Genomic DNA, 9,791 nt, shown 5'->3' with positions numbered 1-9,791 from the left:
TTTTTTTTTTGCTTGGGGCGGCCAAAAAGCCAGAGCCAGCCCTGGTCCTACATATTCGAAGAGTAAATATACTAAAGAATTCCCTACTCCAGAACTCATCAGAAACCCTTAATATCCTTTGAAACAATTGGTCCCTATATGTCAAAACATTTCAGTCACATAGAAAAGTCCTTCAAAGGCAATAGACATTAATTGTCTCAGTAAATAACTTTTTTCTCTGCCCTCTGCTTCTAACATGGTTCTAGCACTCTTTACAGTCACCTGATATTAACCAATATACCCTTCTAAAAAGCATTGGTATATATCAGTGTAGCTCCATTGCCTATAATTTTCTCTTATGATATGTCAAACTACTGACCAGTATTTTTTAAAGTTATAGAGAATTACTAGTGTGAATTCCTATCCTCAGAATCCTCATTGACATCCTATGGTGTTTCAGGAATCAGTACAAAGCCTCTCTCTTTGTCTTCATGACTATCTATGGATTTACTATCCTCAATTTTTCTGACCTGGGCCCAGATTTGTAAAGGTATTTAGCTGTTGTGTTCTGATTTAAGAGCCTAAATAACATTTTCAAAAGGGATTTAGGCACTTGGTAGCCTCAATCCCATCAATAGTCCTGTGTGCCTAAATTCCTTTGAAAATAATATTTATACTCCTAAATCAGTTAGGCATTGCAGCACCTACAAATCTTTAAAAACCTGGGCCCTAATTTCTTATTTACCACCATGTTTCCTTCTGTCCTTCTTTGCATCAGTCTTCATGGCTGAGGATCTGAGGGAGATTGCCAAATCTGAGCCATTCTTTTTAGGTGACAAATCTGAGGAACTGTCCCAGATTGAGGTGTCATTAGAGAAGGAGGCACAAATTGATAAACTAAACAGTAATAAGTCACCAGGACCAGATGGTATTCACCCAAGAGTTCTGATGGAATTCAAATGTGAAATTGCAGAACTGCTTAGTGTAGTTTGTAACCTATCATTTAAATCAGCTTCTGTATCAAATGACTGGAGGATAGCTAACGTGATGCCAATTTTTAAAAGGGCTCCAGAGGTGATCCCGGCAATTACAGGCTGATAAGCCTGACTTCAGTACTGGGAAAACTGGTTGAAAATATAGTAAAGAACAAAATTGTCAGATGCATAGATGAACATAATTTGTTGGGGAAGAGGCAACATGGTTTTTGTAAAGGGAAATTACGCCTCACCAAACTACTAGAATTCTTTCACGGGGTCAACAAGCATGTGGACAAGGGGGATCAAGTGGATATACAGTGTAGTTAGATTTTCAGAAAGCCTTTGACAAGGTCCCTCACCAAAGGCTTTTAAGCAAAGTAAGAAGACATGGGATAAGAGGGAAGGTCCTCTCATGGATTGGGAACTGGTTAAAAGGTAGGAACCAAAGGGTAGGAATAAATGGTCAGTTTTCAGAATGGAGAGAGATAAATAGTGGTGTCCCCCAGGGGTCTGTACTGGGACCAGTCCTATTCAACATATGCATAAATGATCTCGAAAAGGGGGTGAAGAGCTACCAATGGATCTCACAAAATTGGGTGACTGGGCAACAAAATGGCAGATAAACACAACACACAGTCAACCTTTTGGAACTCCTTGCCAGAGGATGTTGTGAAGGCCAAGGTTATAACAGGGTTCAAAAAAGAACTAGATAAGTTCATGGAGGATAAGTCAATCAATGGCTGCTAGCCAGGTTGGGCAGGGATGGTGTCCCTTGCCTCTGTTTGTCAAAAGCTGGAAATGGGCAAAAGGGGATGGATCACTTGATGATTACTTGTTCTGTTCATTCCCTCTGGGGCACCTGGCATTGGCCACTGTTGGAAGACAGGATACTGGGCTTGATGGACCTTTGGTCTGACCCAGTATGGACGTCCATATGTTCATATGTCCTTCTCCCCTATTCCTGCCTCTAAATTGTAGCTGTTAGAGCCCACTTCTATGTTTTCTTCACTTCCTCTCCCTGTTTCTCTGCATCTAACCTGGGGCAATTTTTCCCTTGCTTACACGCAGCCCCTTTTCCCAATTCTATCTCAAGAACAACTTCTTCTGTCTGGCCTATGACTCTTAAAAACAATCAATTCCCCCTCCTTGAGTTGCTCAGTTTCACTGCTCAGTCTTTTATTTACTTATTTACTTATTTATTTGCAGTATCATAGTGTCTGGAGGCCCAAACTAAGATCAAGACTCCATTATGCTAGGCACTGTACACACACACATAGCAAGACAGACCCTGTGCTGAGAGGCAAATCTCCATCTAGAGCCGAATCTAAAAAGATAAGAGAGACAAAGGATGTGAGCTGAAACAGAAACATACAGCTGTGAAGTGGCTTACCCAGGGTACCACCGTTTCCCTCTTCATTCTCCCTGCTCTGCCATATATAGAGATAATGCCTCTAGCTTGTAGTTTACCTGAGTAAAATTGGTTCTGGAGAGCCCTATGCTGTTTTTATATAAACACAATAAGGTGTTGCAATTTTATTGTAATCTGTTTTTGGCTGTAACCCTTTGGATTGGCTAATCTGTATCAGGTTCTTTGTGATTCTCACTCTTTTTTCTAAATTATGTCTTTTATCTCCTTGTTCCACTTCAGGGTCCTCCCCCCCTTCACACACAGTTTTACATCCTGAGGCTGAGATATTCTAAGCCCCTAATTCAAAAGGGTTTGGATGCCCAAATCTCCTTAAAGGGAACGGAAGGTCCAAATCCTTTAGAGGTATTTGAAAATCTCATCCTGAACTTTTTTTGAGTTTGACATTTCAATCCAGTTTATCTTTACTTAAGATGCTACAAACAGCTTTCACAGTAACGTACACATAGGGTATTCCATTGATTATTTGTTAACACTTTATATTTAGAGAAGAATCCTTGATAAAGTCTCTTATTTCACACTAACATGGCTGTAATACATTTTAATGTGCTTGCATCTTGTCTGATGGGAGTGTTATCTGATTCACAGATTAGGTGACAGGACCACACAGCATCACATCACTCAGTGTTCTCTCACCTAAATTGCTAAGGAAAGAAACATGCCTAGTGAGGGGAAGGCATCTACCAAAGAATTGCTTTTATTCCATCTTCCTGTCTCCTTTTGTTGTGCTTTCTGCTCAACTGACACTGAGTGTTTGATCATTTATGAATCTAAAATTGGGGGCTAACTTTCCTCTCATTTTCTAGATTTTCCGATGGTTTTATAGCCCTTTCTTTGGCAATTCACAGAGCCCAGCCTAACCATTATGTGACTTGGGGACTGATCCTGAAAACCCTTATTCCTGTGAGTAGTCCTTACTCATACCAGGAAGGCCCTTTGAGTTCAATGGGACTATTCACATAAGCAAGGAATGAGCCTATTGCTAGCACTTCGCTGTCAGTACCACTGTAGATAATGGCACCTCTTCCTCCAAAAATTCATATATTCCTATAAATGAACCACAAAATAGATATTTCAAGCCAAATTCTCCTCTCGTCTCTCCATTGACTCCAAGTATTTATGAACAAAGCTTTTTGGGGAAAAAAATATCCATTTTAACATTTCAGGTGTCAGGAAAAGGGCTCAATTCAATTCTCCTTGTGCAAGAGAAGCTCCCACTGAACTCAATGAGAGAGGCCAGTACTCAGCAGCTAAAAAATCAAGCTGCTTATTTAGATAACTAACTGTGGATTTGCTTGGGCCTGTGATAGACACCAAAGTTTAACCTAACTGTGGCGGGGTAGAAACATTTTCCAAAGCACAGGCCTCTACCACTTGAAATTTCATGTAGCAGTAGTAAGCTTTTATCTTCTTATGTGGAACCAGTAAAGGGAAACATGCAACACATGTTGAACCATTGAGTTACATAGGCACAGCAGGAGAATAATCTTTTTACTCCTTACTCTGAATAGCCCAGCTTTATCTATTTAATCTTTTATGGGGAGGTATTTAATGCATTTTTGTTTGTAATGTTATTATTGTAGTATGTAGCTACTACAAAAATGAGCTTCAAGGGCAACCTAGATGAGACTCTGAACAAAACGTGACTAGAGAGAGTTGGGCAATAAATATAACAACCCAAAAAAGAAGGACAGTGATCTGACTGGTTGGTTGGTTGGTTTTATTTTTCCTGTCAATGTCTTTATCATTCTAGTTTATAAGATATAAAATAAGATCTCCAGGTATTTACATGTGGGAGATAAAATCCTCAGAAAGTTATCGCCCCTTGTCAAGATATAATTCAGTTTGAATTCAGCCTCGACAGCAGCCCACCTGTGTTAATGGTATCTGACATTCTGCAAATAGCTCATGAGTTCAAGTGCAGGGCCTGCTCCCTTGATCACATAATGCCTGAGCCAACCCTCATTGATGTCAAAAAAGTCATTGGGAGCTAGATCATAGCATCATAACTGTCATAACCCTTATCATAAATAGCATAGTCCACAGTTCAGGAAAGCATTTAAGCATGTACTCAAGTCTATCCATATTCAAGAAAGCACTTAACATATGGTTAATTTTAAGGATGTGCTGCAGTTCCATTGTCTTCAATGGGACTCCAGCATGTGTTTAAAATCAAGAATACGCAGAAGTATTTTTTTTTCCTAAATCAAGATAATTGATCATTTTTTTAGTTAGAACATTTACAAAATGTATCTTTTATGCAGTAATTTGTATTAAAGATCTGAACTGTCAATTATTTCTAGATTTTTTTTCATTTCCTTTCATACACATTCCACTATTACAGATGTACTGCTGTTTTTATTTGCCAAACAAGTCTGATTTTATGATTCTGTTCATTTCACACTTGGCAACACAGAAAATGCAGAGGTAATAAAGGGGAAACCCTTTAGTGATAAGTAAAACAACTTGAACTACAGTGGTGATGTGTGTTATTTTCTCAACCAGCAATAAGCTGCATATGAAGTTTCCTGGGAACTACAAGTCATTGTTTGCCAGAAAGTTACCAGAATATGCTTTACCAGAACATTACAGATAGTACACATCGTAACTATTGTGAGGAGAAAATCTAATAAAGGATGCACTCTAACATGATGAAGAATATATATAGCACAAGTCGTGGATCGTGATGCCAGCAAATTGAGAAAATTGCATATGAATTCATACTTATTACTTTCAGTAAGAAACAAAGCCTGGTATGTAATTATAGCAGGAATAAAAGAGTATGTTTAGATTTGGAAAAGTGACTCCAAAAATGGCATTGTGCAGTTCAATGTCACTTCCATCTCAGTTTTGCTTAGTTATAAGTAAATAGTCTTTTCTTCTATTTATTAGCCCTTCAGATAACTTTGAGATCTGCAAAATAAGCTGCATTTTTTCTGGCTCATCAGTAGAGATGGGCCAAATGAAAATTCTAGACCAGAGCACATGTGAAATATGCATTCAGATATGCATTTGGCTGTGAACAATGAATCTCAAGCCCGTTTTTAACCAGCAGCAATAAATACTCTAGTGTAGGAATTTAACTTACTATTCTGTTGAAATTGTGTTAGTCATAGTAGAATCTGGCTCTTTCTTCCATAGCATTGCATAGTCAACATAGTTAGCAGGAGTGATGCAGAGGAACCATTAGAGTTGCCCGGGATCTGGCCCATGAAGTTTGAATTTTTGCAATGTTAAAGTTAATGTAACAATGAGATGGAGAAGTTAGAGAGAAAGAGACTGAAGTATGGGATGGATATGGAGAGACAGGTTAGTATAAAGAAGAAAATGTAGGCATCATCAGCATAAAGAGGATAGTTGAAGCCACATGAGTTGAAAAGATCACCTAGAGAAAGGTTATAGAAGGAGAAGGGGAACACTACCCTTATAAGGGCCGTCCAAACCTCATGGAAGATAGTGGAAAATCATCCAAGTGTTAGATTCTTGCTCTCCAGCTCTTCCGAGACTTCTTGAACAACTACATTAAAACATGTGTTTCTGAGGTTCTCCCTCATGCCTTTGGCATGAAAGGTGCCCCTCAAAATTTATTTAGAGTTTTATGTTAATTATGTTTACATTTATTACCTTCTTTGCACCAATTACTTGCTTTCCACCCGTTCTACTGCTACTATAACATATTAAGATGTCAGTGAAGTAACAGACATGTCAGTTGAATAAATGTTGTGGCATTAATTTCCAAGTTTCCTTTATTTGAGAACTTCTATCTTTAAAAAATATTTAAAGAAGAAAGTCAAATATTGACTAAACAATTAGCAGAATTTTATTTTCAGAAGATTAATGAAACTAATGTGTAAAATCCACAGAATTTTTCACACTTTGCACTCCTTGCAATAGTCATACTATGGAGAACTGAGGGGTCCGGGGAGTTAGAATTTGAACTGTGTTTTGCAAATAGTAAATATTATAATTATTTTATCAATGACTTTGTTGTTTGAAGAAACCTGCACAACATTTAATCTGAGGAAAAAGTGGAAGTTATTTACAGCCAAAGAAATGTATCCTGGCAATTTTGGACTTCATTTTTGATGGAGTGGTGGGTCTGCAGGGGCTAGCGAAAAAGTAGGAATATATGTCATCTTTTCTTTTAATTATATACCCATGTGCTTTATGTAATCAACATGAATACATCAATTTGTTACATATTTAGCTGGAGGAATGGACATATGGAATAAAATCCCCATGGGCAAACAGTCTCACTCACCTGGAAAACAATGTGTGTGTTAATAGAGTAATTTGTTAATTAAAAAATCTAAAATGTCCACCAAAGCTATTTATTTCTGAATTATCACTTCCTAGATTTGAACAAGATTCCGAGTAAAATGTAATTAGAAGCTCCCTTTTTCCTATGTCTCCATTGTTTTTGAGCACAATCAATTTGACAAGTATCCCAAGAGCTACCACAGCAGCAGATGGTCTATATACTATCCTCATCAGCACAGAGCACCAAGAACACAGAAGATAAAACAATTTCACGCTTGTTGTTAAGGCTCTAAGTTACAGTGCTATATTGCATTATTTTCAAATTAAGCTTCTTACTTGCAATGGAACACAACACAGGGACAATTGCAGAAGACAAATAAAGACGAGTAAAAACGTTCATTTATACAACTGAATACACTGAAAGTATTTTTAGAAAGCAATGAAAATGTGGGAGGTTTCATTTAAGAATGCTAGCTTTAATAGGTAAACTTGAACTTGAATATAAAGAGCTATCTAGAGTCAGATTCCCTTGGTACCAAGGAACACTTCCCCTTTTCAGCTATATCACAGTCCATTAGATAACGGATAGCTAATTTACTGTGGTAAACACAAAGAAATTACTACATTTCATTTTGAGGACTAATAACCCTATGCTTTTTTTTAATGTAGTGAAAGATGCAAAGACAGATGGTTACCTTAGCTCCAGTATTAACTTAAATAGGCAACAATTAGATAATTAATTCCTAGGTATGTATCAGTGGCACAATGACAGGGAAGACGAAATGTTTATGCCACTAGGAAAAGGAACAGGTTCTGACTGGCTCTGTCTTGCCACCCAGGAAACCCTCCAATTCTCTTATTTGCCTCCACCTGATAGGTTTGTAAGGAGAGTGAGGAGTAAGAGGCTGTTGGCTCTCTTCAGAGGCTAAGACCGATGACAGTCCTGGTTCATAGCCTGTGGAAGGGAATGTTCATGAAAGACTAAGGAACTAGGATGGTGTTGGAGAATGTGGGAATTTTGGTAATACTTTTATGAATAAGATGAGTGACTCAGTTTGCGCACTGAACGCTAAGAATAGGAGGACTGAAGCATTGCTGAATGGCACCTACCCTATGGGAATGTCTGAGATAGATGTGCCATCAAGCACCAAATGGACTCAACCCATGTGAATTAGCAACCCAATGATTGGATCATTAACTCCTAATGATCAGCAGACAAAAAACATCTGACTTTCTCCATCCTCTCTGCAGGGAGGTGGAGTGAAAAGTCCAGAGCAGGAGAAAGTGGTGTGACTAGACTATTTATTTCAGATTGCTGCTGAGAGCACAGAGCCACACAGAGACAGAGGGGTCATGGAGAGGTGTTCTTGGTCAGAGGAGTGGGGTGAAGATAGGTTCAACATGAGTGAAAGTAGTGAGCAGTGTAGAAGGTGTAGGTATGTATTGTGGGGTGGATAAACAGGTTGGTTGGTTGGTCAGTCTTTTACATTCAGAATTGCTCCCTGTAGATTTGCAGCTTTAAAAGAGGGCAGGCATAGCATTTTCCTGAAGAAAGCTGCTTTAAGTTTTCTTCCCGAAGAAAAAGCTTCATGTCCAAGCTGAATTGCTGCTGGGAATATTCCTCTCAGAGCTGTCAGCCTGTGTTTCAAACAAAATAATCATTCTTTTGAATAAGGCAACACACAGTACATAGAATGGTGCATGTAGTTACTCTCTGATGAAAAACAGGTGTTCCCTTGTCTACAGCTGAATTTAATAACAAAAGACATTCTTATCCTATTCCCTACCACATACCTTAGCCTTCCAAATTAAGTCTTCTATTTTTGATCTGGGATCAGATACATAATGTATTCTTGACCTGTGCATAATCTACCTACCGGAAGAATATATATGATAATCCTATGATAAATGATTTTGATTGAAAAAAGTAACATGCAGAAGAAAGGTAATTGAAGTAGACATATATGCGCAAAATATACGAAGAGTATGTCTACACAGCAAAGAACAACCCACAGCTGGCCCATGCCAGCCGAGTTGGGCTTGCTGGACTCAGGCTGTGGGGCTATTTCATTTCTTTGTAAACTTTCTGGCTCAGGCTGAAGCCCAGTCTCTAGGACCTGCAAGGTGGGAGGGTCCCAGAACTCAGGCACCAGCCTGAGTCCAGCCCCAGTGTCTACACAGCAATGAAACAGCCCAGCAGCCAGAGGCCCGCAAGCCCAAGTCGGTTAGCGCAGGCTGGCCACGGGTTTTTCTTTGCTGTGTAGACATACATTACACAAACATACATACAAACATCATAAACACATGTAACTTTAGCGCCCTCGTGGCCAAGATGGAGTCTGCTCTGCAGACAGCTCTGGCCAAGACAGGGCGCGCGCAGGAATGCAGCAGGAGAAATCCCTTCCACCCCAGGGGCACCTGTTCCAAACCCCCCAGGAGTGAACACTCACACCCACAGGAAAAGTACAGTGGATATAACAAGGGAAATATTTATTTACAGAGGGATGAGAGGAGAAAAACAACAAGGGGAAATATAGGGGGAGCAGTAAGACAGGGCTGCATCCAAGCCAAGGCCCCACAGGCCCAGTGGTAGCACAGTCTGGAAGGGCAGACACTGAGCAATGTGTCTGCACACACAGAGTTCAGGAGTCCTGAGCAAAGTTCCAGTCCAGTGGTGAGTCTTGGGTGCTCCTGGTCGTCTTCGGCGCCAGTGAACTTTCCCCCAACAAACCCCTCCGGTGCCCTCTTCTGCCGCTCTCTGCAAAGCCACACAGAGCGGCCACCTCCCCACTTAACTAGCTACAGCCTCCCTCCTTGTCCCCAATGCAGAGTCACAAGCCTCAGTACTCACAGCCCCATGCAGCTCTGGGAAGCAGTGATACTGGGTCCAGCTCCGGCCTGTCCTTCTCGGGCAATTCCTCCCTGGCACAGTGCTCCTCCTGGCTCCTGTCCTGGGGTGTCCCCGATCGGCCCTGTCCTTCCCAGGCTTCAGGCAGGTTCTCTGCTGCTTCACTTTTCCAGGGCCTGCAGGCTGCCTGTCCCTCTCCCTGGAGCTCCAGCGCTGCCCCCTGGAGTTTCCCTCCTTTTTTCTTACTCTCCCCAGCGCTGGCTCTGGCTTTTTTGCCGCCCCAGGCAAAAAAGCCTCTGGC

The sequence above is a fragment of the Terrapene carolina genome, unplaced genomic scaffold, assembly GCF_002925995.2.
Source record: "Terrapene carolina triunguis isolate 2854851 unplaced genomic scaffold, T_m_triunguis-2.0 Scaffold62, whole genome shotgun sequence".
Taxonomy (NCBI): Eukaryota; Metazoa; Chordata; order Testudines; family Emydidae; genus Terrapene; species Terrapene triunguis.
This window is presented reverse-complemented; position numbering follows the sequence as displayed.